This window comes from Somniosus microcephalus, chromosome 19 (genome assembly GCF_052327205.1).
Source record: "Somniosus microcephalus isolate GS21.2 chromosome 19, FLI_Smic_1.0, whole genome shotgun sequence".
NCBI classification, from domain to species: Eukaryota; Metazoa; Chordata; class Chondrichthyes; order Squaliformes; family Somniosidae; genus Somniosus; species Somniosus microcephalus.
Window position 1 is genome coordinate 72933057 of NC_141005.1, and position 24783 is coordinate 72957839.

Consider the following 24783-nt stretch of genomic DNA (forward strand, 5'->3'; position numbering starts at 1 on the left):
AGGGGAAACAAGGCACTCTGCAGCTATTGCGCCCTTGGCCATAAGCATTAGTCTGAGCATTGCCACCCGAAAGGCACGGCCTAAAAAAGGCATCAACTCTGGCAACTTTTACGCACTGGTGCCTGAATTGCTTGGCTGTGGTGCCTTTGTTTCTGGCAAAATGTTAATGTGGGAAGTAGCATTGGAAGTAATTCCCTGAGTAACGGAGCAGAATTCAGCAGCCTTTGTGTGGAAGAAGTCTCATTCTTTGACTCTGGTGCCCTTTTCCTGAGAAACACCACTGTTTGCAGTGGGATTGAAAGCCACAGCAGCAGAAAGCAATGTGGAATGCATCAAGGTAGGGTAAAAAGGTAGATTTCTGACTCCCTGATTTTTAGTGTGGGAATTGGTTGAAAAGAGAAGTGTGATTTGAAACCTTATCCCCAAGGACAGTGTTAGGATGTGGTAAGTTTTCTGAGGAAAAGAAGTTGGTCTGTGAGCGTTGCCTTTAGCTTGTTGGCAAACGGCAATACCTTTGAGGTAATAGTGGTGGCCACTTGTAAATTGAAGATGAGTTGAGCAGGCTTTTTGACGCTGGTTGTAATTGTGTGGATCAAAAGGTAATGTCAGAAGTGGGATTCGAACCCACGCCCCTAAAAAAGGGACCAGAATTCACCAACCATCGGTAAGGTAAGGATTAACAGTCCTTGAGTCTGGCGCCTTAGACCACTCGGCCATCCTGACACCTGTGCACAAAAGCTCTAGAAAAACGTGCTCCAAATTCTGCACTCTTACTGAGCAGCATCACACTCATTCCTCCTGTGCAAACACACAACAAACACACTCCATTCATTCTTCCTGCATGAATTAACCGGCAGTGCCAGTCATTCAGTTCATCATCCCTGCAATGCAACCAACATTCATACGCACATATTTCTCCCAACAACTCGTATTTTGCAAAATAGCGGCTGACATCCTACAATTCTGCTGGCTCAACTTGACAAAACGCAAGCAGCACAGCTGCCGTTCGAACGTGAGCCATTCAAAATCTAACACTCGTTCCAAACAGGACATTTCAGTCTCTCATTCCCGGGCCTTTACTTTTCTCACAATACATTCATGTGACAAGTCCTATTTGGAGTCCTGCTCCCCAGAAAATTACCTGGATCTCCCAACATTGTGAGGGGAAACAAGGCACTCTGCAGCTATTGCGCCCTTGGCCATAAGCATTAGTCTGAGCATTGCCACCCGAAAGGCACGGCCTAAAAAAGGCATCAACTCTGGCAACTTTTACGCACTGGTGCCTGAATTGCTTGGCTGTGGTGCCTTTGTTTCTGGCAAAATGTTAATGTGGGAAGTAGCATTGGAAGTAATTCCCTGAGTAACGGAGCAGAATTCAGCAGCCTTTGTGTGGAAGAAGTCTCATTCTTTGACTCTGGTGCCCTTTTCCTGAGAAACACCACTGTTTGCAGTGGGATTGAAAGCCACAGCAGCAGAAAGCAATGTGGAATGCATCAAGGTAGGGTAAAAAGGTAGATTTCTGACTCCCTGATTTTTAGTGTGGGAATTGGTTGAAAAGAGAACTGTGATTTGAAACCTTATCCCCAAGGACAGTGTTAGGATGTGGTAAGTTTTCTGAGGAAAAGAAGTTGGTCTGTGAGCGTTGCCTTTAGCTTGTTGGCAAACGGCAATACCTTTGAGGTAATAGTGGTGGCCACTTGTAAATTGAAGATGAGTTGAGCAGGCTTTTTGACGCTGGTTGTAATTGTGTGGATCAAAAGGTAATGTCAGAAGTGGGATTCGAACCCACGCCCCTAAAAAAGGGACCAGAATTCACCAACCATCGGTAAGGTAAGGATTAACAGTCCTTGAGTCTGGCGCCTTAGACCACTCGGCCATCCTGACACCTGTGCACAAAAGCTCTAGAAAAACGTGCTCCAAATTCTGCACTCTTACTGAGCAGCATCACACTCATTCCTCCTGTGCAAACACACAACAAACACACTCCATTCATTCTTCCTGCATGAATTAACCGGCAGTGCCAGTCATTCAGTTCATCATCCCTGCAATGCAACCAACATTCATACGCACATATTTCTCCCAACAACTCGTATTTTGCAAAATAGCGGCTGACATCCTACAATTCTGCTGGCTCAACTTGACAAAACGCAAGCAGCACAGCTGCCGTTCGAACGTGAGCCATTCAAAATCTAACACTCGTTCCAAACAGGACATTTCAGTCTCTCATTCCCGGGCCTTTACTTTTCTCACAATACATTCATGTGACAAGTGCTATTTGGAGTCCTGCTCCCCAGAAAATTACCTGGATCTCCCAACTTTGTGAGGGGAAACAAGGCACTCTGCAGCTATTGCGCCCTTGGCCATAAGCATTAGTCTGAGCATTGCCACCCGAAAGGCACGGCCTAAAAAAGGCATCAACTCTGGCAACTTTTACGCACTGGTGCCTGAATTGCTTGGCTGTGGTGCCTTTGTTTCTGGCAAAATGTTAATGTGGGAAGTAGCATTGGAAGTAATTCCCTGAGTAACGGAGCAGAATTCAGCAGCCTTTGTGTGGAAGAAGTCTCATTCTTTGACTTTGGTGCCCTTTTCCTGAGAAACACCACTGTTTGCAGTGGGATTGAAAGCCACAGCAGCAGAAAGCAATGTGGAATGCATCAAGGTAGGGTAAAAAGGTAGATTTCTGACTCCCTGATTTTTAGTGTGGGAATTGGTTGAAAAGAGAAGTGTGATTTGAAACCTTATCCCCAAGGACAGTGTTAGGATGTGGTAAGTTTTCTGAGGAAAAGAAGTTGGTCTGTGAGCGTTGCCTTCAGCTTGTTGGCAAACGGCAATACCTTTGAGGTATTAGTGGTGGCCACTTGTAAATTGAAGATGAGTTGAGCAGGCTTTTTGACGCTGGTTGTAATTGTGTGGATCAAAAGGTAATGTCAGAAGTGGGATTCGAACCCACGCCCCTAGAAAGGGACCAGAATTCACCAACCATCGGTAAGGTAAGGATTAACAGTCCTTGAGTCTGGCGCCTTAGACCACTCGGCCATCCTGACACCTGTGCACAAAAGCTCTAGAAAAACGTGCTCCAAATTCTGCACTCTTACTGAGCAGCATCACACTCATTCCTCCTGTGCAAACACACAACAAACACACTCCATTCATTCTTCCTGCATGAATTAACCGGCAGTGCCAGTCATTCAGTTCATCATCCCTGCAATGCAACCAACATTCATACGCACATATTTCTCCCAACAACTCGTATTTTGCAAAATAGCGGCTGACATCCTACAATTCTGCTGGCTCAACTTGACAAAACGCAAGCAGCACAGCTGCCGTTCGAACGTGAGCCATTCAAAATCTAACACTCGTTCCAAACAGGACATTTCAGTCTCTCATTCCCGGGCCTTTACTTTTCTCACAATACATTCATGTGACAAGTGCTATTTGGAGTCCTGCTCCCCAGAAAATTACCTGGATCTCCCAACTTTGTGAGGGGAAACAAGGCACTCTGCAGCTATTGCGCCCTTGGCCATAAGCATTAGTCTGAGCATTGCCACCCGAAAGGCACGGCCTAAAAAAGGCATCAACTCTGGCAACTTTTACGCACTGGTGCCTGAATTGCTTGGCTGTGGTGCCTTTGTTTCTGGCAAAATGTTAATGTGGGAAGTAGCATTGGAAGTAATTCCCTGAGTAACGAAGCAGAATTCAGCAGCCTTTGTGTGGAAGAAGTCTCATTCTTTGACTCTGGTGCCCTTTTCCTGAGAAACACCACTGTTTGCAGTGGGATTGAAAGCCACAGCAGCAGAAAGCAATGTGGAATGCATCAAGGTAGGGTAAAAAGGTAGATTTCTGACTCCCTGATTTTTAGTGTGGGAATTGGTTGAAAAGAGAAGTGTGATTTGAAACCTTATCCCCAAGGACAGTGTTAGGATGTGGTAAGTTTTCTGAGGAAAAGAAGTTGGTCTGTGAGCATTGCCTTCAGCTTGTTGGCAAACGGCAATACCTTTGAGGTATTAGTGGTGGCCACTTGTAAATTGAAGATGAGTTGAGCAGGCTTTTTGACGCTGGTTGTAATTGTGTGGATCACAAGGTAATGTCAGAAGTGGGATTCGAACCCACGCCCCTAGAAAGGAACCAGAATTCACCAACCATCGGTAAGAGTAAGGATTAACAGTCCTTGAGTCTGGCGCCTTAGACCACTCGGCCATCCTGACACCTGTGCACAAAAGCTCTAGAAAAACGTGCTCCAAATTCTGCACTCTTACTGAGCAGCATCACACTCATTCCTCCTGTGCAAACACACAACAAACACACTCCATTCATTCTTCCTGCATGAATTAACCGGCAGTGCCAGTCATTCAGTTCATCATCCCTGCAATGCAACCAACATTCATACGCACATATTTCTCCCAACAACTCGTATTTTGCAAAATAGCGGCTGACATCCAACAATTCTGCTGGCTCAACTTGACAAAACGCAAGCAGCACAGCTGCCGTTCGAACGTGAGCCATTCAAAATCTAACACTCGTTCCAAACAGGACATTTCAGTCTCTCATTCCCGGGCCTTTACTTTTCTCACAATACATTCATGTGACAAGTGCTATTTGGAGTCCTGCTCCCCAGAAAATTACCTGGATCTCCCAACTTTGTGAGGGGAAACAAGGCACTCTGCAGCTATTGCGCCCTTGGCCATAAGCATTAGTCTGAGCATTGCCACCCGAAAGGCACGGCCTAAAAAAGGCATCAACTCTGGCAACTTTTACGCACTGGTGCCTGAATTGCTTGGCTGTGGTGCCTTTGTTTCTGGCAAAATGTTAATGTGGGAAGTAGCATTGGAAGTAATTCCCTGAGTAACGAAGCAGAATTCAGCAGCCTTTGTGTGGAAGAAGTCTCATTCTTTGACTTTGGTGCCCTTTTCCTGAGAAACACCACTGTTTGCAGTGGGATTGAAAGCCACAGCAGCAGAAAGCAATGTGGAATGCATCAAGGTAGGGTAAAAAGGTAGATTTCTGACTCCCTGATTTTTAGTGTGGGAATTGGTTGAAAAGAGAAGTGTGATTTGAAACCTTATCCCCAAGGACAGTGTTAGGATGTGGTAAGTTTTCTGAGGAAAAGAAGTTGGTCTGTGAGCGTTGCCTTCAGCTTGTTGGCAAACGGCAATACCTTTGAGGTATTAGTGGTGGCCACTTGTAAATTGAAGATGAGTTGAGCAGGCTTTTTGACGCTGGTTGTAATTGTGTGGATCAAAAGGTAATGTCAGAAGTGGGATTCGAACCCACGCCCCTAGAAAGGGACCAGAATTCACCAACCATCGGTAAGGTAAGGATTAACAGTCCTTGAGTCTGGCGCCTTAGACCACTCGGCCATCCTGACACCTGTGCACAAAAGCTCTAGAAAAACGTGCTCCAAATTCTGCACTCTTACTGAGCAGCATCACACTCATTCCTCCTGTGCAAACACACAACAAACACACTCCATTCATTCTTCCTGCATGAATTAACCGGCAGTGCCAGTCATTCAGTTCATCATCCCTGCAATGCAACCAACATTCATACGCACATATTTCTCCCAACAACTCGTATTTTGCAAAATAGCGGCTGACATCCTACAATTCTGCTGGCTCAACTTGACAAAACGCAAGCAGCACAGCTGCCGTTCGAACGTGAGCCATTCAAAATCTAACACTCGTTCCAAACAGGACATTTCAGTCTCTCATTCCCGGGCCTTTACTTTTCTCACAATACATTCATGTGACAAGTGCTATTTGGAGTCCTGCTCCCCAGAAAATTACCTGGATCTCCCAACTTTGTGAGGGGAAACAAGGCACTCTGCAGCTATTGCGCCCTTGGCCATAAGCATTAGTCTGAGCATTGCCACCCGAAAGGCACGGCCTAAAAAAGGCATCAACTCTGGCAACTTTTACGCACTGGTGCCTGAATTGCTTGGCTGTGGTGCCTTTGTTTCTGGCAAAATGTTAATGTGGGAAGTAGCATTGGAAGTAATTCCCTGAGTAACGAAGCAGAATTCAGCAGCCTTTGTGTGGAAGAAGTCTCATTCTTTGACTCTGGTGCCCTTTTCCTGAGAAACACCACTGTTTGCAGTGGGATTGAAAGCCACAGCAGCAGAAAGCAATGTGGAATGCATCAAGGTAGGGTAAAAAGGTAGATTTCTGACTCCCTGATTTTTAGTGTGGGAATTGGTTGAAAAGAGAAGTGTGATTTGAAACCTTATCCCCAAGGACAGTGTTAGGATGTGGTAAGTTTTCTGAGGAAAAGAAGTTGGTCTGTGAGCATTGCCTTCAGCTTGTTGGCAAACGGCAATACCTTTGAGGTATTAGTGGTGGCCACTTGTAAATTGAAGATGAGTTGAGCAGGCTTTTTGACGCTGGTTGTAATTGTGTGGATCACAAGGTAATGTCAGAAGTGGGATTCGAACCCACGCCCCTAGAAAGGAACCAGAATTCACCAACCATCGGTAAGAGTAAGGATTAACAGTCCTTGAGTCTGGCGCCTTAGACCACTCGGCCATCCTGACACCTGTGCACAAAAGCTCTAGAAAAACGTGCTCCAAATTCTGCACTCTTACTGAGCAGCATCACACTCATTCCTCCTGTGCAAACACACAACAAACACACTCCATTCATTCTTCCTGCATGAATTAACCGGCAGTGCCAGTCATTCAGTTCATCATCCCTGCAATGCAACCAACATTCATACGCACATATTTCTCCCAACAACTCGTATTTTGCAAAATAGCGGCTGACATCCAACAATTCTGCTGGCTCAACTTGACAAAACGCAAGCAGCACAGCTGCCGTTCGAACGTGAGCCATTCAAAATCTAACACTCGTTCCAAACAGGACATTTCAGTCTCTCATTCCCGGGCCTTTACTTTTCTCACAATACATTCATGTGACAAGTCCTATTTGGAGTCCTGCTCCCCAGAAAATTACCTGGATCTCCCAACATTGTGAGGGGAAACAAGGCACTCTGCAGCTATTGCGCCCTTGGCCATAAGCATTAGTCTGAGCATTGCCACCCGAAAGGCACGGCCTAAAAAAGGCATCAACTCTGGCAACTTTTACGCACTGGTGCCTGAATTGCTTGGCTGTGGTGCCTTTGTTTCTGGCAAAATGTTAATGTGGGAAGTAGCATTGGAAGTAATTCCCTGAGTAACGGAGCAGAATTCAGCAGCCTTTGTGTGGAAGAAGTCTCATTCTTTGACTCTGGTGCCCTTTTCCTGAGAAACACCACTGTTTGCAGTGGGATTGAAAGCCACAGCAGCAGAAAGCAATGTGGAATGCATCAAGGTAGGGTAAAAAGGTAGATTTCTGACTCCCTGATTTTTAGTGTGGGAATTGGTTGAAAAGAGAAGTGTGATTTGAAACCTTATCCCCAAGGACAGTGTTAGGATGTGGTAAGTTTTCTGAGGAAAAGAAGTTGGTCTGTGAGCGTTGCCTTTAGCTTGTTGGCAAACGGCAATACCTTTGAGGTAATAGTGGTGGCCACTTGTAAATTGAAGATGAGTTGAGCAGGCTTTTTGACGCTGGTTGTAATTGTGTGGATCAAAAGGTAATGTCAGAAGTGGGATTCGAACCCACGCCCCTAAAAAAGGGACCAGAATTCACCAACCATCGGTAAGGTAAGGATTAACAGTCCTTGAGTCTGGCGCCTTAGACCACTCGGCCATCCTGACACCTGTGCACAAAAGCTCTAGAAAAACGTGCTCCAAATTCTGCACTCTTACTGAGCAGCATCACACTCATTCCTCCTGTGCAAACACACAACAAACACACTCCATTCATTCTTCCTGCATGAATTAACCGGCAGTGCCAGTCATTCAGTTCATCATCCCTGCAATGCAACCAACATTCATACGCACATATTTCTCCCAACAACTCGTATTTTGCAAAATAGCGGCTGACATCCTACAATTCTGCTGGCTCAACTTGACAAAACGCAAGCAGCACAGCTGCCGTTCGAACGTGAGCCATTCAAAATCTAACACTCGTTCCAAACAGGACATTTCAGTCTCTCATTCCCGGGCCTTTACTTTTCTCACAATACATTCATGTGACAAGTGCTATTTGGAGTCCTGCTCCCCAGAAAATTACCTGGATCTCCCAACTTTGTGAGGGGAAACAAGGCACTCTGCAGCTATTGCGCCCTTGGCCATAAGCATTAGTCTGAGCATTGCCACCCGAAAGGCACGGCCTAAAAAAGGCATCAACTCTGGCAACTTTTACGCACTGGTGCCTGAATTGCTTGGCTGTGGTGCCTTTGTTTCTGGCAAAATGTTAATGTGGGAAGTAGCATTGGAAGTAATTCCCTGAGTAACGAAGCAGAATTCAGCAGCCTTTGTGTGGAAGAAGTCTCATTCTTTGAATCTGGTGCCCTTTTCCTGAGAAACACCACTGTTTGCAGTGGGATTGAAAGCCACAGCAGCAGAAAGCAATGTGGAATGCATCAAGGTAGGGTAAAAAGGTAGATTTCTGACTCCCTGATTTTTAGTGTGGGAATTGGTTGAAAAGAGAAGTGTGATTTGAAACCTTATCCCCAAGGACAGTGTTAGGATGTGGTAAGTTTTCTGAGGAAAAGAAGTTGGTCTGTGAGCGTTGCCTTTAGCTTGTTGGCAAACGGCAATACCTTTGAGGTATTAGTGGTGGCCACTTGTAAATTGAAGATGAGTTGAGCAGGCTTTTTGACGCTGGTTGTAATTGTGTGGATCAAAAGGTAATGTCAGAAGTGGGATTCGAACCCACGCCCCTAGAAAGGGACCAGAATTCACCAACCATCGGTAAGGTAAGGATTAACAGTCCTTGAGTCTGGCGCCTTAGACCACTCGGCCATCCTGACACCTGTGCACAAAAGCTCTAGAAAAACGTGCTCCAAATTCTGCACTCTTACTGAGCAGCATCACACTCATTCCTCCTGTGCAAACACACAACAAACACACTCCATTCATTCTTCCTGCATGAATTAACCGGCAGTGCCAGTCATTCAGTTCATCATCCCTGCAATGCAACCAACATTCATACGCACATATTTCTCCCAACAACTCGTATTTTGCAAAATAGCGGCTGACATCCTACAATTCTGCTGGCTCAACTTGACAAAACGCAAGCAGCACAGCTGCCGTTCGAACGTGAGCCATTCAAAATCTAACACTCGTTCCAAACAGGACATTTCAGTCTCTCATTCCCGGGCCTTTACTTTTCTCACAATACATTCATGTGACAAGTGCTATTTGGAGTCCTGCTCCCCAGAAAATTACCTGGATCTCCCAACTTTGTGAGGGGAAACAAGGCACTCTGCAGCTATTGCGCCCTTGGCCATAAGCATTAGTCTGAGCATTGCCACCCGAAAGGCACGGCCTAAAAAAGGCATCAACTCTGGCAACTTTTACGCACTGGTGCCTGAATTGCTTGGCTGTGGTGCCTTTGTTTCTGGCAAAATGTTAATGTGGGAAGTAGCATTGGAAGTAATTCCCTGAGTAACGAAGCAGAATTCAGCAGCCTTTGTGTGGAAGAAGTCTCATTCTTTGACTCTGGTGCCCTTTTCCTGAGAAACACCACTGTTTGCAGTGGGATTGAAAGCCACAGCAGCAGAAAGCAATGTGGAATGCATCAAGGTAGGGTAAAAAGGTAGATTTCTGACTCCCTGATTTTTAGTGTGGGAATTGGTTGAAAAGAGAAGTGTGATTTGAAACCTTATCCCCAAGGACAGTGTTAGGATGTGGTAAGTTTTCTGAGGAAAAGAAGTTGGTCTGTGAGCGTTGCCTTTAGCTTGTTGGCAAACGGCAATACCTTTGAGGTATTAGTGGTGGCCACTTGTAAATTGAAGATGAGTTGAGCAGGCTTTTTGACGCTGGTTGTAATTGTGTGGATCAAAAGGTAATGTCAGAAGTGGGATTCGAACCCACGCCCCTAGAAAGGGACCAGAATTCACCAACCATCGGTAAGGTAAGGATTAACAGTCCTTGAGTCTGGCGCCTTAGACCACTCGGCCATCCTGACACCTGTGCACAAAAGCTCTAGAAAAACGTGCTCCAAATTCTGCACTCTTACTGAGCAGCATCACACTCATTCCTCCTGTGCAAACGCAAACACACAACAAACACACTCCATTCATTCTTCCTGCATGAATTAACCGGCAGTGCCAGTCATTCAGTTCATCATCCCTGCAATGCAACCAACATTCATACGCACATATTTCTCCCAACAACTCGTATTTTGCAAAATAGCGGCTGACATCCTACAATTCTGCTGGCTCAACTTGACAAAACGCAAGCAGCACAGCTGCCGTTCGAACGTGAGCCATTCAAAATCTAACACTCGTTCCAAACAGGACATTTCAGTCTCTCATTCCCGGGCCTTTACTTTTCTCACAATACATTCATGTGACAAGTGCTATTTGGAGTCCTGCTCCCCAGAAAATTACCTGGATCTCCCAACTTTGTGAGGGGAAACAAGGCACTCTGCAGCTATTGCGCCCTTGGCCATAAGCATTAGTCTGAGCATTGCCACCCGAAAGGCACGGCCTAAAAAAGGCATCAACTCTGGCAACTTTTACGCACTGGTGCCTGAATTGCTTGGCTGTGGTGCCTTTGTTTCTGGCAAAATGTTAATGTGGGAAGTAGCATTGGAAGTAATTCCCTGAGTAACGGAGCAGAATTCAGCAGCCTTTGTGTGGAAGAAGTCTCATTCTTTGACTCTGGTGCCCTTTTCCTGAGAAACACCACTGTTTGCAGTGGGATTGAAAGCCACAGCAGCAGAAAGCAATGTGGAATGCATCAAGGGTAGGGTAAAAAGGTAGATTTCTGACTCCCTGATTTTTTAGTGTGGGAATTGGTTGAAAAGAGAAGTGTGATTTGAAACCTTATCCCCAAGGACAGTGTTAGGATGTGGTAAGTTTTCTGAGGAAAAGAAGTTGGTCTGTGAGCGTTGCCTTTAGCTTGTTGGCAAACGGCAATACCTTTGAGGTATTAGTGGTGGCCACTTGTAAATTGAAGATGAGTTGAGCAGGCTTTTTGACGCTGGTTGTAATTGTGTGGATCAAAAGGTAATGTCAGAAGTGGGATTCGAACCCACGCCCCTAGAAAGGGACCAGAATTCACCAACCATCGGTAAGGTAAGGATTAACAGTCCTTGAGTCTGGCGCCTTAGACCACTCGGCCATCCTGACACCTGTGCACAAAAGCTCTAGAAAAACGTGCTCCAAATTCTGCACTCTTACTGAGCAGCATCACACTCATTCCTCCTGTGCAAACACACAACAAACACACTCCATTCATTCTCCTGCATGAATTAACCGGCAGTGCCAGTCATTCAGTTCATCATCCTGCAATGCAACCAACATTCATACGCACATATTTCTCCCAACAACTCGTATTTTGCAAAATAGCGGCTGACATCCTACAATTCTGCTGGCTCAACTTGACAAAACGCAAGCAGCACAGCTGCCGTTCGAACGTGAGCCATTCAAAATCTAACACTCGTTCCAAACAGGACATTTCAGTCTCTCATTCCCGGGCCTTTACTTTTCTCACAATACATTCATGTGACAAGTGCTATTTGGAGTCCTGCTCCCCAGAAAATTACCTGGATCTCCCAACTTTGTGAGGGGAAACAAGGCACTCTGCAGCTATTGCGCCCTTGGCCATAAGCATTAGTCTGAGCATTGCCACCCGAAAGGCACGGCCTAAAAAAGCATCAACTCTGGCAACTTTTACGCACTGGTGCCTGAATTGCTTGGCTGTGGTGCCTTTGTTTCTGGCAAAATGTTAATGTGGGAAGTAGCATTGGAAGTAATTCCCTGAGTAACGGAGCAGAATTCAGCAGCCTTTGTGTGGAAGAAGTCTCATTCTTTGACTCTGGTGCCCTTTTCCTGAGAAACACCACTGTTTGCAGTGGGATTGAAAGCCACAGCAGCAGAAAGCAATGTGGAATGCATCAAGGTAGGGTAAAAAGGTAGATTTCTGACTCCCTGATTTTTAGTGTGGGAATTGGTTGAAAAGAGAAGTGTGATTTGAAACCTTATCCCCAAGGACAGTGTTAGGATGTGGTAAGTTTTCTGAGGAAAAGAAGTTGGTCTGTGAGCGTTGCCTTTAGCTTGTTGCAAACGGCAATACCTTTGAGGTATTAGTGGTGGCCACTTGTAAATTGAAGATGAGTTGAGCAGGCTTTTTGACGCTGGTTGTAATTGTGTGGATCAAAAGGTAATGTCAGAAGTGGGATTCGAACCCACGCCCCTAGAAAGGGACCAGAATTCACCAACCATCGGTAAGGTAAGGATTAACAGTCCTTGAGTCTGGCGCCTTAGACCACTCGGCCATCCTGACACCTGTGCACAAAAGCTCTAGAAAAACGTGCTCCAAATTCTGCACTCTTACTGAGCAGCATCACACTCATTCCTCCTGTGCAAACACACAACAAACACACTCCATTCATTCTTCCTGCATGAATTAACCGGCAGTGCCAGTCATTCAGTTCATCATCCCTGCAATGCAACCAACATTCATACGCACATATTTCTCCCAACAACTCGTATTTTGCAAAATAGCGGCTGACATCCTACAATTCTGCTGGCTCACTTGACAAAACGCAAGCAGCACAGCTGCCGTTCGAACGTGAGCCATTCAAAATCTAACACTCGTTCCAAACAGGACATTTCAGTCTCTCATTCCCGGGCCTTTACTTTTCTCACAATACATTCATGTGACAAGTGCTATTTGGAGTCCTGCTCCCCAGAAAATTACCTGGATCTCCCAACTTTGTGAGGGGAAACAAGGCACTCTGCAGCTATTGCGCCCTTGGCCATAAGCATTAGTCTGAGCATTGCCACCCGAAAGGCACGGCCTAAAAAAGGCATCAACTCTGGCAACTTTTACGCACTGGTGCCTGATTGCTTGGCTGTGGTGCCTTTGTTTCTGGCAAAATGTTAATGTGGGAAGTAGCATTGGAAGTAATTCCCTGAGTAACGGAGCAGAATTCAGCAGCCTTTGTGTGGAAGAAGTCTCATTCTTTGACTCTGGTGCCTTTTCCTGAGAAACACCACTGTTTGCAGTGGATTGAAAGCCACAGCAGCAGAAAGCAATGTGGAATGCATCAAGGTAGGGTAAAAAGGTAGATTTCTGACTCCCTGATTTTTAGTGTGGGAATTGGTTGAAAAGAGAAGTGTGATTTGAAACCTTATCCCCAAGGACAGTGTTAGGATGTGGTAAGTTTTCTGAGGAAAAGAAGTTGGTCTGTGAGCGTTGCCTTTAGCTTGTTGGCAAACGGCAATACCTTTGAGGTATTAGTGGTGGCCACTTGTAAATTGAAGATGAGTTGAGCAGGCTTTTTGACGCTGGTTGTAATTGTGTGGATCAAAAGGTAATGTCAGAAGTGGGATTCGAACCCACGCCCCTAGAAAGGGACCAGAATTCACCAACCATCGGTAAGGTAAGGATTAACAGTCCTTGAGTCTGGCGCCTTAGACCACTCGGCCATCCTGACACCTGTGCACAAAAGCTCTAGAAAAACGTGCTCCAAATTCTGCACTCTTACTGAGCAGCATCACACTCATTCCTCCTGTGCAAACACACAACAAACACACTCCATTCATTCTTCCTGCATGAATTAACCGGCAGTGCCAGTCATTCAGTTCATCATCCCTGCAATGCAACCAACATTCATACGCACATATTTCTCCCAACAACTCGTATTTTGCAAAATAGCGGCTGACATCCTACAATTCTGCTGGCTCAACTTGACAAAACGCAAGCAGCACAGCTGCCGTTCGAACGTGAGCCATTCAAAATCTAACACTCGTTCCAAACAGGACATTTCAGTCTCTCATTCCCGGGCCTTTACTTTTCTCACAATACATTCATGTGACAAGTGCTATTTGGAGTCCTGCTCCCCAGAAAATTACCTGGATCTCCCAACTTTGTGAGGGGAAACAAGGCACTCTGCAGCTATTGCGCCCTTGGCCATAAGCATTAGTCTGAGCATTGCCACCCGAAAGGCACGGCCTAAAAAAGGCATCAACTCTGGCAACTTTTACGCACTGGTGCCTGAATTGCTTGGCTGTGGTGCCTTTGTTTCTGGCAAAATGTTAATGTGGGAAGTAGCATTGGAAGTAATTCCCTGAGTAACGGAGCAGAATTCAGCAGCCTTTGTGTGGAAGAAGTCTCATTCTTTGACTCTGGTGCCCTTTTCCTGAGAAACACCACTGTTTGCAGTGGGATTGAAAGCCACAGCAGCAGAAAGCAATGTGGAATGCATCAAGGTAGGGTAAAAAGGTAGATTTCTGACTCCCTGATTTTTAGTGTGGGAATTGGTTGAAAAGAGAAGTGTGATTTGAAACCTTATCCCCAAGGACAGTGTTAGGATGTGGTAAGTTTTCTGAGGAAAAGAAGTTGGTCTGTGAGCGTTGCCTTTAGCTTGTTGGCAAACGGCAATACCTTTGAGGTATTAGTGGTGGCCACTTGTAAATTGAAGATGAGTTGAGCAGGCTTTTTGACGCTGGTTGTAATTGTGTGGATCAAAAGGTAATGTCAGAAGTGGGATTCGAACCCACGCCCCTAGAAAGGGACCAGAATTCACCAACCATCGGTAAGGTAAGGATTAACAGTCCTTGAGTCTGGCGCCTTAGACCACTCGGCCATCCTGACACCTGTGCACAAAAGCTCTAGAAAAACGTGCTCCAAATTCTGCACTCTTACTGAGCAGCATCACACTCATTCCTCCTGTGCAAACACACAACAAACACACTCCATTCATTCTTCCTGCATGAATTAACCGGCAGTGCCAGTCATTCAGTTCATCATCCCTGCAATGCAACCAACATTCATACGCACATATTTCTCCCAACAACTCGTATTTTGCAAAATAGCGGCTGACATCCTACAATTCTGCTGGCTCAACTTGACAAAACGCAAGCAGCACAGCTGCCGTTCGAACGTGAGCCATTCAAAATCTAACACTCGTTCCAAACAGGACATTTCAGTCTCTCATTCCCGGGCCTTTACTTTTCTCACAATACATTCATGTGACAAGTGCTATTTGGAGTCCTGCTCCCCAGAAAATTACCTGGATCTCCCAACTTTGTGAGGGGAAACAAGGCACTCTGCAGCTATTGCGCCCTTGGCCATAAGCATTAGTCTGAGCATTGCCACCCGAAAGGCACGGCCTAAAAAAGGCATCAACTCTGGCAACTTTTACGCACTGGTGCCTGAATTGCTTGGCTGTGGTGCCTTTGTTTCTGGCAAAATGTTAATGTGGGAAGTAGCATTGGAAGTAATTCCCTGAGTAACGGAGCAGAATTCAGCAGCCTTTGTGTGGAAGAAGTCTCATTCTTTGACTCTGGTGCCCTTTTCCTGAGAAACACCACTGTTTGCAGTGGGATTGAAAGCCACAGCAGCAGAAAGCAATGTGGAATGCATCAAGGTAGGGTAAAAAGGTAGATTTCTGACTCCCTGATTTTTAGTGTGGGAATTGGTTGAAAAGAGAAGTGTGATTTGAAACCTTATCCCCAAGGACAGTGTTAGGATGTGGTAAGTTTTCTGAGGAAAAGAAGTTGGTCTGTGAGCGTTGCCTTTAGCTTGTTGGCAAACGGCAATACCTTTGAGGTATTAGTGGTGGCCACTTGTAAATTGAAGATGAGTTGAGCAGGCTTTTTGACGCTGGTTGTAATTGTGTGGATCAAAAGGTAATGTCAGAAGTGGGATTCGAACCCACGCCCCTAGAAAGGGACCAGAATTCACCAACCATCGGTAAGGTAAGGATTAACAGTCCTTGAGTCTGGCGCCTTAGACCACTCGGCCATCCTGACACCTGTGCACAAAAGCTCTAGAAAAACGTGCTCCAAATTCTGCACTCTTACTGAGCAGCATCACACTCATTCCTCCTGTGCAAACACACAACAAACACACTCCATTCATTCTTCCTGCATGAATTAACCGGCAGTGCCAGTCATTCAGTTCATCATCCCTGCAATGCAACCAACATTCATACGCACATATTTCTCCCAACAACTCGTATTTTGCAAAATAGCGGCTGACATCCTACAATTCTGCTGGCTCAACTTGACAAAACGCAAGCAGCACAGCTGCCGTTCGAACGTGAGCCATTCAAAATCTAACACTCGTTCCAAACAGGACATTTCAGTCTCTCATTCCCGGGCCTTTACTTTTCTCACAATACATTCATGTGACAAGTGCTATTTGGAGTCCTGCTCCCCAGAAAATTACCTGGATCTCCCAACTTTGTGAGGGGAAACAAGGCACTCTGCAGCTATTGCGCCCTTGGCCATAAGCATTAGTCTGAGCATTGCCACCCGAAAGGCACGGCCTAAAAAAGGCATCAACTCTGGCAACTTTTACGCACTGGTGCCTGAATTGCTTGGCTGTGGTGCCTTTGTTTCTGGCAAAATGTTAATGTGGGAAGTAGCATTGGAAGTAATTCCCTGAGTAACGGAGCAGAATTCAGCAGCCTTTGTGTGGAAGAAGTCTCATTCTTTGACTCTGGTGCCCTTTTCCTGAGAAACACCACTGTTTGCAGTGGGATTGAAAGCCACAGCAGCAGAAAGCAATGTGGAATGCATCAAGGTAGGGTAAAAAGGTAGATTTCTGACTCCCTGATTTTTAGTGTGGGAATTGGTTGAAAAGAGAAGTGTGATTTGAAACCTTATCCCCAAGGACAGTGTTAGGATGTGGTAAGTTTTCTGAGGAAAAGAAGTTGGTCTGTGAGCGTTGCCTTTAGCTTGTTGGCAAACGGCAATACCTTTGAGGTATTAGTGGTGGCCACTTGTAAATTGAAGATGAGTTGAGCAGGCTTTTTGACGCTGGTTGTAATTGTGTGGATCAAAAGGTAATGTCAGAAGTGGGATTCGAACCCACGCCCCTAGAAAGGGACCAGAATTCACCAACCATCGGTAAGGTAAGGATTAACAGTCCTTGAGTCTGGCGCCTTAGACCACTCGGCCATCCTGACACCTGTGCACAAAAGCTCTAGAAAAACGTGCTCCAAATTCTGCACTCTTACTGAGCAGCATCACACTCATTCCTCCTGTGCAAACACACAACAAACACACTCCATTCATTCTTCCTGCATGAATTAACCGGCAGTGCCAGTCATTCAGTTCATCATCCCTGCAATGCAACCAACATTCATACGCACATATTTCTCCCAACAACTCGTATTTTGCAAAATAGCGGCTGACATCCTACAATTCTGCTGGCTCAACTTGACAAAACGCAAGCAGCACAGCTGCCGTTCGAACGTGAGCCATTCAAAATCTAACACTCGTTCCAAACAGGACATTTCAGTCTCTCATTCCCGGGCCTTTACTTTTCTCACAATACATTCATGTGACAAGTGCTATTTGGAGTCCTGCTCCCCAGAAAATTACCTGGATCTCCCAACTTTGTGAGGGGAAACAAGGCACTCTGCAGCTATTGCGCCCTTGGCCATAAGCATTAGTCTGAGCATTGCCACCCGAAAGGCACGGCCTAAAAAAGGCATCAACTCTGGCAACTTTTACGCACTGGTGCCTGAATTGCTTGGCTGTGGTGCCTTTGTTTCTGGCAAAATGTTAATGTGGGAAGTAGCATTGGAAGTAATTCCCTGAGTAACGGAGCAGAATTCAGCAGCCTTTGTGTGGAAGAAGTCTCATTCTTTGACTCTGGTGCCCTTTTCCTGAGAAACACCACTGTTTGCAGTGGGATTGAAAGCCACAGCAGCAGAAAGCAATGTGGAATGCATCAAGGTAGGGTAAAAAGGTAGATTTCTGACTCCCTGATTTTTAGTGTGGGAATTGGTTGAAAAGAGAAGTGTGATTTGAAACCTTATCCCCAAGGACAGTGTTAGGATGTGGTAGGTTTTCTGAGGAAAAGAAGTTGGTCTGTGAGCGTTGCCTTTAGCTTGTTGGCAAACGGCAATACCTTTGAGGTATTAGTGGTGGCCACTTGTAAATTGAAGATGAGTTGAGCAGGCTTTTTGACGCTGGTTGTAATTGTGTGGATCAAAAGGTAATGTTAGAAGTGGGATTCGAACCCACGCCCCTAGAAAGGGACCAGAATTCACCAACCATCGGTAAGGTAAAGATTAACAGTCCTTGAGTCTGGCGCCTTAGACCACTTGGCCATCCTGACACCTGTGCACAAAAGCTCTAGAAAAAGGTGCTCCAAATTCTGCACTCTTACTGAGCAGCATCACACTCATTCCTCCTGTGCAAACACACAACAAACACACTCCATTCATTCTTCCTGCATGAATTAACCGGCAGTGCCAGTCATTCAGTTCATCATCCCTGCAATGCAACCAACATTCATACGCACATATTTCTCCCAACAACTCGTATTTTGCAAAATAGCGGCTGACATCCTACAATTCTGCTGGCTCAACTTGACAAAACGCAAGCAGCACAGCTGCCGTTCGAACGTGAGCCATTCAAAATCTAACACTCGTTCCAAACAGGACATTTCAGTCTCTCATTCCCGGGCCTTTACTTTTCTCACAATACATTCATGTGACAAGTGCTATTTGGAGTCCTGCTCCCCAGAAAATTACCTGGATCTCCCAACTTTGTGAGGGGAAACAAGGCACTCTGCAGCTATTGCGCCCTTGGCCATAAGCATTAGTCTGAGCATTGCCACCCGAAAGGCACGGCCTAAAAAAGGCATCAACTCTGGCAACTTTTACGCACTGGTGCCTGAATTGCTTGGCTGTGGTGCCTTTGTTTCTGGCAAAATGTTAATGTGGGAAGTAGCATTGGAAGTAATTCCCTGAGTAACGGAGCAGAATTCAGCAGCCTTTGTGTGGAAGAAGTCTCATTCTTTGACTCTGGTGCCCTTTTCCTGAGAAACACCACTGTTTGCAGTGGGATTGAAAGCCACAGCAGCAGAAAGCAATGTGGAATGCATCAAGGTAGGGTAAAAAGGTAGATTTCTGACTCCCTGATTTTTAGTGTGGGAATTGGTTGAAAAGAGAAGTGTGATTTGAAACCTTATCCCCAAGGACAGTGTTAGGATGTGGTAAGTTTTCTGAGGAAAAGAAGTTGGTCTGTGAGCGTTGCCTTTAGCTTGTTGGCAAACGGCAATACCTTTGAGGTATTAGTGGTGGCCACTTGTAAATTGAAGATGAGTTGAGCAGGCTTTTTGACGCTGGTTGTAATTGTGTGGATCAAAAGGTGATGTTAGAAGTGGGATTCGAACCCACGTCCCTAGAAAGGGACCAGAATTCACCAACCATCGGTAAGGTAAAGATTAACAGTCCTTGAGTCTGGCGCCTTAGACCACTCGGCCATCCTGACACCTGTGCACAAAAGCTCTAGAAAAAGGTGCTCCAAATTCTGCACTCTTACTGAGCAGCATCACACTCATTCCTCCTGTGCAAACACACAACAAACACACTCCATTCATTCTTCCTGCATGAATTAACCGGCAGTGCCAGTCATTCAGTTCATCATCCCTGCAATGCAACCAACATTCATACGCACATATTTCTCCCAACAACTCGTATTTTGCAAAATAGCGGCTGACATCCTACAATTCTGCTGGCTCAACTTGACAAAACGCAAGCAGCACAGCTGCCGTTCGAACGTGAGCCATTCAAAATCTAACACTCGTTCCAAACAGGACATTTCAGTCTCTCATTCCCGGGCCTTTACTTTTCTCACAATACATTCATGTGACAAGTGCTATTTGGAGTCCTGCTCCCCAGAAAATTACCTGGATCTCCCAACTTTGTGAGGGGAAACAAGGCACTCTGCAGCTATTGCGCCCTTGGCCATAAGCATTAGTCTGAGCATTGCCACCCGAAAGGCACGGCCTAAAAAAGGCATCAACTCTGGCAACTTTTACGCACTGGTGCCTGAATTGCTTGGCTGTGGTGCCTTTGTTTCTGGCAAAATGTTAATGTGGGAAGTAGCATTGGAAGTAATTCCCTGAGTAACGGAGCAGAATTCAGCAGCCTTTGTGTGGAAGAAGTCTCATTCTTTGACTCTGGTGCCCTTTTCCTGAGAAACACCACTGTTTGCAGTGGGATTGAAAGCCACAGCAGCAGAAAGCAATGTGGAATGCATCAAGGTAGGGTAAAAAGGTAGATTTCTGACTCCCTGATTTTTAGTGTGGGAATTGGTTGAAAAGAGAAGTGTGATTTGAAACCTTATCCCCAAGGACAGTGTTAGGATGTGGTAAGTTTTCTGAGGAAAAGAAGTTGGTCTGTGAGCGTTGCCTTTAGCTTGTTGGCAAACGGCAATACCTTTGAGGTATTAGTGGTGGCCACTTGTAAATTGAAGATGAGTTGAGCAGGCTTTTTGACGCTGGTTGTAATTGTGTGGATCAAAAGGTAATGTCAGAAGTGGGATTCGAGCCCACGCCCCTAGAAAGGGACCAGAATTCACCAACCATCGGTAAGGTAAGGATTAACAGTCCTTGAGTCTGGCGCCTTAGACCACTCGGCCATCCTGACACCTGTGCACAAAAGCTCTAGAAAAACGTGCTCCAAATTCTGCACTCTTACTGAGCAGCATCACACTCATTCCTCCTGTGCAAACACACAACAAACACACTCCATTCATTCTTCCTGCATGAATTAACCGGCAGTGCCAGTCATTCAGTTCATCATCCCTGCAATGCAACCAACATTCATACGCACATATTTCTCCCAACAACTCGTATTTTGCAAAATAGCGGCTGACATCCTACAATTCTGCTGGCTCAACTTGACAAAACGCAAGCAGCACAGCTGCCGTTCGAACGTGAGCCATTCAAAATCTAACACTCGTTCCAAACAGGACATTTCAGTCTCTCATTCCCGGGCCTTTACTTTTCTCACAATACATTCATGTGACAAGTGCTATTTGGAGTCCTGCTCCCCAGAAAATTACCTGGATCTCCCAACTTTGTGAGGGGAAACAAGGCACTCTGCAGCTATTGCGCCCTTGGCCATAAGCATTAGTCTGAGCATTGCCACCCGAAAGGCACGGCCTAAAAAAGGCATCAACTCTGGCAACTTTTACGCACTGGTGCCTGAATTGCTTGGCTGTGGTGCCTTTGTTTCTGGCAAAATGTTAATGTGGGAAGTAGCATTGGAAGTAATTCCCTGAGTAACGGAGCAGAATTCAGCAGCCTTTGTGTGGAAGAAGTCTCATTCTTTGACTCTGGTGCCCTTTTCCTGAGAAACACCACTGTTTGCAGTGGGATTGAAAGCCACAGCAGCAGAAAGCAATGTGGAATGCATCAAGGTAGGGTAAAAAGGTAGATTTCTGACTCCCTGATTTTTAGTGTGGGAATTGGTTGAAAAGAGAAGTGTGATTTGAAACCTTATCCCCAAGGACAGTGTTAGGATGTGGTAAGTTTTCTGAGGAAAAGAAGTTGGTCTGTGAGCGTTGCCTTTAGCTTGTTGGCAAACGGCAATACCTTTGAGGTATTAGTGGTGGCCACTTGTAAATTGAAGATGAGTTGAGCAGGCTTTTTGACGCTGGTTGTAATTGTGTGGATCAAAAGGTAATGTCAGAAGTGGGATTCGAACCCACGCCCCTAGAAAGGGACCAGAATTCACCAACCATCGGTAAGGTAAGGATTAACAGTCCTTGAGTCTGGCGCCTTAGACCACTCGGCCATCCTGACACCTGTGCACAAAAGCTCTAGAAAAACGTGCTCCAAATTCTGCACTCTTACTGAGCAGCATCACACTCATTCCTCCTGTGCAAACACACAACAAACACACTCCATTCATTCTTCCTGCATGAATTAACCGGCAGTGCCAGTCATTCAGTTCATCATCCCTGCAATGCAACCAACATTCATACGCACATATTTCTCCCAACAACTCGTATTTTGCAAAATAGCGGCTGACATCCTACAATTCTGCTGGCTCAACTTGACAAAACGCAAGCAGCACAGCTGCCGTTCGAACGTGAGCCATTCAAAATCTAACACTCGTTCCAAACAGGACATTTCAGTCTCTCATTCCCGGGCCTTTACTTTTCTCACAATACATTCATGTGACAAGTGCTATTTGGAGTCCTGCTCCCCAGAAAATTACCTGGATCTCCCAACTTTGTGAGGGGAAACAAGGCACTCTGCAGCTATTGCGCCCTTGGCCATAAGCATTAGTCTGAGCATTGCCACCCGAAAGGCACGGCCTAAAAAAGGCATCAACTCTGGCAACTTTTACGCACTGGTGCCTGAATTGCTTGGCTGTGGTGCCTTTGTTTCTGGCAAAATGTTAATGTGGGAAGTAGCATTGGAAGTAATTCCCTGAGTAACGGAGCAGAATTCAGCAGCCTTTGTGTGGAAGAAGTCTCATTCTTTGACTCTGGTGCCCTTTTCCTGAGAAACACCACTGTTTGCAGTGGGATTGAAAGCCACAGCAGCAGAAAGCAATGTGGAATGCATCAAGGTAGGGTAAAAAGGTAGATTTCTGACTCCCTGATTTTTAGTGTGGGAATTGGTTGAAAAGAGAAGTGTGATTTGAAACCTTATCCCCAAGGACAGTGTTAGGATGTGGTAAGTTTTCTGAGGAAAAGAAGTTGGTCTGTGAGCGTTGCCTTTAGCTTGTTGGCAAACGGCAATACCTTTGAGGTATTAGTGGTGGCCACTTGTAAATTGAAGATGAGTTGAGCAGGCTTTTTGACGCTGGTTGTAATTGTGTGGATCAAAAGGTAATGTCAGAAGTGGGATTCGAACCCACGCCCCTAGAAAGGGACCAGAATTCACCAACCATCGGTAAGGTAAGGATTAACAGTCCTTGAGTCTGGCGCCTTAGACCACTCGGCCATCCTGACACCTGTGCACAAAAGCTCTAGAAAAACGTGCTCCAAATTCTGCACTCTTACTGAGCAGCATCACACTCATTCCTCCTGTGCAAACACACAACAAACACACTCCATTCATTCTTCCTGCATGAATTAACCGGCAGTGCCAGTCATTCAGTTCATCATCCCTGCAATGCAACCAACATTCATACGCACATATTTCTCCCAACAACTCGTATTTTGCAAAATAGCGGCTGACATCCTACAATTCTGCTGGCTCAACTTGACAAAACGCAAGCAGCACAGCTGCCGTTCGAACGTGAGCCATTCAAAATCTAACACTCGTTCCAAACAGGACATTTCAGTCTCTCATTCCCGGGCCTTTACTTTTCTCACAATACATTCATGTGACAAGTGCTATTTGGAGTCCTGCTCCCCAGAAAATTACCTAGATCTCCCAACTTTGTGAGGGGAAACAAGGCACTCTGCAGCTATTGCGCCCTTGGCCATAAGCATTAGTCTGAGCATTGCCACCCGAAAGGCACGGCCTAAAAAAGGCATCAACTCTGGCAACTTTTACGCACTGGTGCCTGAATTGCTTGGCTGTGGTGCCTTTGTTTCTGGCAAAATGTTAATGTGGGAAGTAGCATTGGAAGTAATTCCCTGAGTAACGGAGCAGAATTCAGCAGCCTTTGTGTGGAAGAAGTCTCATTCTTTGACTCTGGTGCCCTTTTCCTGAGAAACACCACTGTTTGCAGTGGGATTGAAAGCCACAGCAGCAGAAAGCAATGTGGAATGCATCAAGGTAGGGTAAAAAGGTAGATTTCTGACTCCCTGATTTTTAGTGTGGGAATTGGTTGAAAAGAGAAGTGTGATTTGAAACCTTATCCCCAAGGACAGTGTTAGGATGTGGTAAGTTTTCTGAGGAAAAGAAGTTGGTCTGTGAGCGTTGCCTTTAGCTTGTTGGCAAACGGCAATACCTTTGAGGTATTAGTGGTGGCCACTTGTAAATTGAAGATGAGTTGAGCAGGCTTTTTGACGCTGGTTGTAATTGTGTGGATCAAAAGGTAATGTCAGAAGTGGGATTCGAACCCACGCCCCTAGAAAGGGACCAGAATTCACCAACCATCGGTAAGGTAAGGATTAACAGTCTTTGAGTCTGGCGCCTTAGACCACTCGGCCATCCTGACACCTGTGCACAAAAGCTCTAGAAAAACGTGCTCCAAATTCTGCACTCTTACTGAGCAGCATCACACTCATTCCTCCTGTGCAAACACACAACAAACACACTCCATTCATTCTTCCTGCATGAATTAACCGGCAGTGCCAGTCATTCAGTTCATCATCCCTGCAATGCAACCAACATTCATACGCACATATTTCTCCCAACAACTCGTATTTTGCAAAATAGCGGCTGACATCCTACAATTCTGCTGGCTCAACTTGACAAAACGCAAGCAGCACAGCTGCCGTTCGAACGTGAGCCATTCAAAATCTAACACTCGTTCCAAACAGGACATTTCAGTCTCTCATTCCCGGGCCTTTACTTTTCTCACAATACATTCATGTGACAAGTGCTATTTGGAGTCCTGCTCCCCAGAAAATTACCTGGATCTCCCAACTTTGTGAGGGGAAACAAGGCACTCTGCAGCTATTGCGCCCTTGGCCATAAGCATTAGTCTGAGCATTGCCACCCGAAAGGCACGGCCTAAAAAAGGCATCAACTCTGGCAACTTTTACGCACTGGTGCCTGAATTGCTTGGCTGTGGTGCCTTTGTTTCTGGCAAAATGTTAATGTGGGAAGTAGCATTGGAAGTAATTCCCTGAGTAACGGAGCAGAATTCAGCAGCCTTTGTGTGGAAGAAGTCTCATTCTTTGACTCTGGTGCCCTTTTCCTGAGAAACACCACTGTTTGCAGTGGGATTGAAAGCCACAGCAGCAGAAAGCAATGTGGAATGCATCAAGGTAGGGTAAAAAGGTAGATTTCTGACTCCCTGATTTTTAGTGTGGGAATTGGTTGAAAAGAGAAGTGTGATTTGAAACCTT

General features: G+C 45.7%; 20 non-coding genes across 20 annotated transcripts; all 20 read right to left on the minus strand.

Annotated features, from left to right (window-relative positions):
• Positions 1–603: 603 nt before the first annotated feature.
• Positions 604–723, minus strand: trnal-caa (transfer RNA leucine (anticodon CAA)). Its single transcript has 2 exons — positions 686–723; positions 604–650 (listed from the first exon to the last, which is right to left on the minus strand). It is a non-coding gene; the product is annotated as a tRNA-Leu (tRNA).
• A 1041-nt stretch (positions 724–1764) lies between these two features.
• On the minus strand, positions 1765–1884 carry trnal-caa (transfer RNA leucine (anticodon CAA)). Its single transcript has 2 exons — positions 1847–1884; positions 1765–1811 (listed from the first exon to the last, which is right to left on the minus strand). It is a non-coding gene; the product is annotated as a tRNA-Leu (tRNA).
• Positions 1885–2925: 1041 nt separating this feature from the next.
• Positions 2926–3044, minus strand: trnal-caa (transfer RNA leucine (anticodon CAA)). The gene is made up of 2 exons: positions 3007–3044; positions 2926–2971 (listed from the first exon to the last, which is right to left on the minus strand). It is a non-coding gene; the product is annotated as a tRNA-Leu (tRNA).
• A 1041-nt stretch (positions 3045–4085) lies between these two features.
• On the minus strand, positions 4086–4205 carry trnal-caa (transfer RNA leucine (anticodon CAA)). Its single transcript has 2 exons — positions 4168–4205; positions 4086–4131 (listed from the first exon to the last, which is right to left on the minus strand). It is a non-coding gene; the product is annotated as a tRNA-Leu (tRNA).
• Positions 4206–5246: 1041 nt separating this feature from the next.
• Positions 5247–5365, minus strand: trnal-caa (transfer RNA leucine (anticodon CAA)). Its single transcript has 2 exons — positions 5328–5365; positions 5247–5292 (listed from the first exon to the last, which is right to left on the minus strand). It is a non-coding gene; the product is annotated as a tRNA-Leu (tRNA).
• Positions 5366–6406: 1041 nt separating this feature from the next.
• trnal-caa (transfer RNA leucine (anticodon CAA)) lies at positions 6407–6526 on the minus strand. The gene is made up of 2 exons: positions 6489–6526; positions 6407–6452 (listed from the first exon to the last, which is right to left on the minus strand). It is a non-coding gene; the product is annotated as a tRNA-Leu (tRNA).
• Positions 6527–7567: 1041 nt separating this feature from the next.
• trnal-caa (transfer RNA leucine (anticodon CAA)) lies at positions 7568–7687 on the minus strand. Its single transcript has 2 exons — positions 7650–7687; positions 7568–7614 (listed from the first exon to the last, which is right to left on the minus strand). It is a non-coding gene; the product is annotated as a tRNA-Leu (tRNA).
• A 1041-nt stretch (positions 7688–8728) lies between these two features.
• On the minus strand, positions 8729–8847 carry trnal-caa (transfer RNA leucine (anticodon CAA)). The gene is made up of 2 exons: positions 8810–8847; positions 8729–8774 (listed from the first exon to the last, which is right to left on the minus strand). It is a non-coding gene; the product is annotated as a tRNA-Leu (tRNA).
• Positions 8848–9888: 1041 nt separating this feature from the next.
• On the minus strand, positions 9889–10007 carry trnal-caa (transfer RNA leucine (anticodon CAA)). Its single transcript has 2 exons — positions 9970–10007; positions 9889–9934 (listed from the first exon to the last, which is right to left on the minus strand). It is a non-coding gene; the product is annotated as a tRNA-Leu (tRNA).
• Positions 10008–11056: 1049 nt separating this feature from the next.
• trnal-caa (transfer RNA leucine (anticodon CAA)) lies at positions 11057–11175 on the minus strand. Its single transcript has 2 exons — positions 11138–11175; positions 11057–11102 (listed from the first exon to the last, which is right to left on the minus strand). It is a non-coding gene; the product is annotated as a tRNA-Leu (tRNA).
• A 1037-nt stretch (positions 11176–12212) lies between these two features.
• Positions 12213–12331, minus strand: trnal-caa (transfer RNA leucine (anticodon CAA)). Its single transcript has 2 exons — positions 12294–12331; positions 12213–12258 (listed from the first exon to the last, which is right to left on the minus strand). It is a non-coding gene; the product is annotated as a tRNA-Leu (tRNA).
• A 1037-nt stretch (positions 12332–13368) lies between these two features.
• trnal-caa (transfer RNA leucine (anticodon CAA)) lies at positions 13369–13487 on the minus strand. Its single transcript has 2 exons — positions 13450–13487; positions 13369–13414 (listed from the first exon to the last, which is right to left on the minus strand). It is a non-coding gene; the product is annotated as a tRNA-Leu (tRNA).
• A 1041-nt stretch (positions 13488–14528) lies between these two features.
• Positions 14529–14647, minus strand: trnal-caa (transfer RNA leucine (anticodon CAA)). Its single transcript has 2 exons — positions 14610–14647; positions 14529–14574 (listed from the first exon to the last, which is right to left on the minus strand). It is a non-coding gene; the product is annotated as a tRNA-Leu (tRNA).
• Positions 14648–15688: 1041 nt separating this feature from the next.
• trnal-caa (transfer RNA leucine (anticodon CAA)) lies at positions 15689–15807 on the minus strand. Its single transcript has 2 exons — positions 15770–15807; positions 15689–15734 (listed from the first exon to the last, which is right to left on the minus strand). It is a non-coding gene; the product is annotated as a tRNA-Leu (tRNA).
• Positions 15808–16848: 1041 nt separating this feature from the next.
• trnal-caa (transfer RNA leucine (anticodon CAA)) lies at positions 16849–16967 on the minus strand. Its single transcript has 2 exons — positions 16930–16967; positions 16849–16894 (listed from the first exon to the last, which is right to left on the minus strand). It is a non-coding gene; the product is annotated as a tRNA-Leu (tRNA).
• A 2201-nt stretch (positions 16968–19168) lies between these two features.
• On the minus strand, positions 19169–19287 carry trnal-caa (transfer RNA leucine (anticodon CAA)). The gene is made up of 2 exons: positions 19250–19287; positions 19169–19214 (listed from the first exon to the last, which is right to left on the minus strand). It is a non-coding gene; the product is annotated as a tRNA-Leu (tRNA).
• A 1041-nt stretch (positions 19288–20328) lies between these two features.
• Positions 20329–20447, minus strand: trnal-caa (transfer RNA leucine (anticodon CAA)). Its single transcript has 2 exons — positions 20410–20447; positions 20329–20374 (listed from the first exon to the last, which is right to left on the minus strand). It is a non-coding gene; the product is annotated as a tRNA-Leu (tRNA).
• A 1041-nt stretch (positions 20448–21488) lies between these two features.
• Positions 21489–21607, minus strand: trnal-caa (transfer RNA leucine (anticodon CAA)). The gene is made up of 2 exons: positions 21570–21607; positions 21489–21534 (listed from the first exon to the last, which is right to left on the minus strand). It is a non-coding gene; the product is annotated as a tRNA-Leu (tRNA).
• Positions 21608–22648: 1041 nt separating this feature from the next.
• On the minus strand, positions 22649–22767 carry trnal-caa (transfer RNA leucine (anticodon CAA)). The gene is made up of 2 exons: positions 22730–22767; positions 22649–22694 (listed from the first exon to the last, which is right to left on the minus strand). It is a non-coding gene; the product is annotated as a tRNA-Leu (tRNA).
• A 1041-nt stretch (positions 22768–23808) lies between these two features.
• trnal-caa (transfer RNA leucine (anticodon CAA)) lies at positions 23809–23927 on the minus strand. Its single transcript has 2 exons — positions 23890–23927; positions 23809–23854 (listed from the first exon to the last, which is right to left on the minus strand). It is a non-coding gene; the product is annotated as a tRNA-Leu (tRNA).
• Positions 23928–24783: the final 856 nt, after the last annotated feature.